The sequence below is a fragment of the Halyomorpha halys genome, unplaced genomic scaffold (assembly GCF_000696795.3).
Source record: "Halyomorpha halys isolate HHAL.00 unplaced genomic scaffold, Hhal_1.1 Scaffold281.1, whole genome shotgun sequence".
Lineage (NCBI taxonomy): Eukaryota > Metazoa > Arthropoda > Insecta > Hemiptera > Pentatomidae > Halyomorpha > Halyomorpha halys.
In genome coordinates, this window is record NW_027108453.1 from 588,369 (window position 1) to 593,265 (window position 4,897).

The window sequence follows — 4,897 nt, forward strand, 5'->3', positions numbered from 1 at the left end:
GGTCTTTCCTCAGCCAAACTCTCGTTATTCGAGGATTCTTCCCTACCATCTTCTTCCGCTTTATCCTGGGCCCTGTTTCATAATGAAAGCTAATAGTATTAATTCATAGTACAAGTGTAGAAACTAGTGCGGTAATAATATTAATACTTATTTTTTTCATGATAGGGATGACTATTAATGATATTACAGGAATTAAAAAATACTAAAGTAAAAGCTACTATTGGGCCCAGGTCTTCCTCTCTAGGCGTCCATTCCCTCATTACACCGGACGGTTCCCCATATTCTTGTTCCAAGGCGTTCGTGGTTATGGCTCGAGACAACCAATCGGCCACCACATTTTCTTTGCCCGGTTTATATATAACCTCCATGTTATATTGCACTAGAAGCTCCTTCCAGCGAGTTATCCTGGCTGACTATTCCTTCAGTTTTCCCACCCACTGGAGTGGTCTGTGGTCAGTTTGTATCTTAAAACTTCTGCCTAATACATATGGTCTAAAGTGATCGACGGCCCACGTTATTCCCAAGAGTTCTCGATCCATTGCGCTATATCTACTTTCCGTCTCCGTAAGGCGCCTGCTGACATACGCCACAGGGCGCTCTCCCCCATCACCCTTCTGAGACAGCACCTCTCCTAGCGCATACTCACTCACATCTATGGTAATCGTGAATTGGCGATTAAAATCTGGAAAAGCTAGAACCAGCTCTTGCTGCAACCTCTCCATGCACCGTCTGATATTTTCCTCCATCATCGGGGTGACGATCATCTTCCTGCCTTTCTTGAGTAGGTTGTTGAGTGGAAGGAGATACTCCGCCGTTTCTGGAACAAACCTCATGTAATACCTTAGGTACCTAACAATCTCCGAATTCCTTTTATGTCACTAGGTACCGCCATTTTCTGGATAGCTGAATCTTTTCCGGGTCTGGTTTAACTCCCTCTCTAGAAATCGTGTGACCCAAAAATTTTATTTGTTCCTGCTCCAGCGTCGACTTTTCACCCGACAATTTGAGCCCAAAATTTCTTATTCTTTGGAACACGATTCAAGTGTCGCATGTGTTCAATCTGGTCCTTACTGATCCATGTAAATCTGACAAACGGATTCGTCAATTCCTCTCAGAAACTCGTCCATCAGGCGCAGAAAGGTTATGGGGGCATTTTTGAGGCCAAACGGCATCATTGTAAACTCATAGTGACCCCTTTCAAAAGTGAATGCCGTCTTATGTTGTTCATTAGGGTGCATCTTAATTTGATGATACCCAGCCTTCAAATCCAGCGTGCTGAATACCGTCGCCCCGCCCAGCCTGTCTAAAATGTCTTCAAATCTAGGGATTGGATACTTTTCGTCAATGGTATTCTCGTTCAGCTTCCTGTAATCTTAAACACTCTGTACTTTTCAGTAGTTTCACCTGACGCACTCTTCTTTTTAACTGCCCACAATGGACCATATGGGGATGTACTATCAATAATTATTCCCTGTCGTTTTAAACTTTCGAGTTCCTCCCGGATGTGGTGACGTAGTGCCTGTGGGTATCTCCTTTCCTTTACATATGTCTCCCTGTTCTGCTCCAGTGGGATCTCATCGACAGTCTTCCCGGTCGCCCCGAGGATATCCCCTTCTTTGAAAAAAATATCCTGGTATTCCCTCTTGAGTCGCTGTCTCCAGTCCTCGGCTTTATTGATTGCCCCAATCCGTGCACCCTCGTTCCTCTGTTGTTGACGACATTTGTAGGTTTTACCTCCTATCTTAATCTTCCATTTTCCATTTTTATTCCAAGCACCCACCTTCCCTAGCAGGTTACATCCCACAATTACTTTATAATCCTTTGGCATGGTCTTTACAATATGCACTTTCAAGATGCCCTTACCCAATGGTTCATACCTATTTCCGCCTCCCCCTCTACCTCACAAGGGCCACCCAGGGTGATTAACCTACACTGACATACCTGAATCCGGTATGCTCTCTCTCCACTACACAACTTCTCAACAGCCTCTCGACACATGATAGTACTGGAACTAGCGGTGTCTGCCTGACACCTCACTCCTGCAATCTCTATTATAGACAAACCGCTGTATTCTCTCATATGGTTGATCTCCAACGTGCGGTAGCACCTCTGTGGGTATGCTCCTCAGAAATCTCCTCGTGTTCTAGTTGCTTCTCCTTTTCATCTCCTAGTCCTCTTCTTGTCTTGCTGGCTATCCTCTCGCTCATAGTCCTCTGCTTCAGTTTCTGTTCCTGAGGTCTCGGACATCTCCGTGGATTCACGCATGAATCCGTTCGTCCTTCGAGAGATTACCCTTCTCCGTAATCTCTGAGCATTGACCTCCATCGGTTCAGGCACATTTTGCTCCCTCCGCCGATACATATAGAGACACTGTCGAGCAATATGTCCCTCAGTCCCACTTCAAAACATCGGGTGCGGGAACATTGTGCTACCGGGTGTCCAGTTTTGCCAAACCCATAGCACTTGCGGTCCTCCCGCCGACCATTGTTTCTAGGTTTAACTTGCTCAGTCTATTTTCTGTGTTACTACCTCTCTCTCTTCTACTATCTCTTTGTTCTCTTCTTCTCCAAGGGTTTGGCATGATTCTTGGCCCATGATATTCCATCCGAGTCCACCCCAGCTCCTCTACTTCCATTTGGGCCTCCACCTCTCTAGCGCTTGTATCTATGAGATCTTGAGCAATTTCTACTAACGAGCGCTCTCTTGCAAATCCCTCCTTCTACCCTAGCTCTTTCGCTAATTGAATCCTTAGGACCGTGGACAGGAATTGCATCTGACCCTGTACTTGGATTGTTTCCATCATCTCACTTAGTTTATCAGCGATCCTGTTGTAGCGTGCCAATAGTTCCGCAACATACTGCCCACTAGACTGTTTCGGTTTCTTTGTCTCCCTAATCATCATGAACATATCCTCTTCTGGGGCTCATCGTCCTCCTCCGAACGCCTTCGTTAATCTCTCCAAGGGGTCTCGTCTCTTCGTATGCCTGAATCTGATTTAGGATGCTCCTCTTCACTCTGCAAACGACCCCTGCTTTTAGAGCCTCCACATCTTCACTATCGAGTAGATTTTTGATAGACCTTGCTTCAATTCGGTTTATTAGCCGGTCACCCCCTTTTATGAAGTATCTCAGTTCTCCCGTTTCCCCCGTAAACCTTTCCAGATCAGAAACGGCCTACCTCAAGTCTTGGGCGGTCGCAGTGCGTACTAAGTTACTGTTACTTCGATGTCAGCTGACTGTGGAACTCAGGTGATCGAATATATATAAAGAGATGTACTGAACCCAATAAAGCCAGTATGTTACAAACATCCAAGCGTGTCAGATCTTATTCCTTCTCTTTTTTGAAATTTTGCTTTTGCTGATACCTAAGTGTTGCCGAAACACGGGAACTTTAGATACCGGAGTAATTTTTGTTTTCAAGATTTTTTCATCTTCTTTTATTTTATACAAATATCGGAATCGTGAGAGCAGCAGTTCTGAACCTTGAGGGTTGGGACCAAAACAACCAACCACAAGCTGCAGTTCTCTATCCAGTGATGCCCCTTCTAACCCAAATCTACTAAATCAGATTTATCGCATTGTTTCGCAATCGCAATTTCGGTCTACCTCTCGGACTTCTAACCATCGGTTCAAAGTTTATTAACATTTTAGGGATCCGCAGCCTTATACGCCGCAATGCTATAACCTTAATTATATTAACTGGGTGCAGTTCAATTTAGCGTTGCCTAGCCTCCAAAATTCCCCGATTAACTCATCCTTTTTTAGTCCTACTATTTTAAGTAACATTCTATTTCCAAAAATCTTAAGGCGCTGTTCTTCCCTTAGTATAAGAGTAGTAACCCTATATATAACTTATAAAATTGTATATTTACTATTTGTTATTTGTCTATGGTGACGTTCGTTGTTTGTTGTAACTTACCATTAGTTTTTTTCAGCCATTCTCTAAGTTTAACTGCTAGCGAGATTATGCGGTCACTGTGTAAATAAGGCCTATTTCTTCTCACTGTTAGGATACTACTTTAACGATGTATCTGTCACGTAGAAACGAGGCTTAACACGAAAAAAAAAAATGAAAAGGGGAATAGAAAGTCATAAAATAAAATCCATTCATTAGTTTTTAACATGTCACAAAAACTGAGTGATACATTTTTAAGCATACAAGTGGAAAGTCAAAAAAAAAAAAAGTTATTTCAATTAATTAACTTATAATAAGATTTTTCGTTATTTATTAAATCTTCGAATGATAACATGACGTAGGTCTAAAAGCAAAATATCATTTTGGCATTTGTATGTTTCTTGGAGTATTGAACCAAAAAATGAACTCCGTTTTTTTCCCCCATCATGAGAAATTTTAATCAAATTCATCACATAAATTCTATTAGAATAGCCCAAAAATTAATACAAATTTTCATATCACCTGGGTTATCCAATCAACCATCTTTAAATTCAGATGATATCAAAACATATAACATATACCAACTATTACAAATCGGACTCTTCAAGATCAATTTGAATTTTAGAAATAAGACAATGTATTTAAAATAGTTTGAATTATTTGAGTTTCTTTTAATTGCATTCAAATCTATAATATGTGTACTTCATTGGTATCATCAGAATGCGAGAAAATCATATTTTCAACCGTATTGAAACATTTAAATTTGGTTAAAGTATGCAAAATTAAAGAATTTTTCATTATGTTATAGTAAAATATGCAAGTTGCTCTCTTCGGCAAATGAGAAAAATTGCAATTTTTAGTTTATGTTAGAGGAGTTTACTTAGAAATTGTATATACTCCATGCGAAACCGCAAACTATATGCATGTAAAGTGAAGTTAGCATGGAAACATGTTATTGCTATTACATTAAGAATATTAAAATAACAGAAAAAAATCAGATGCT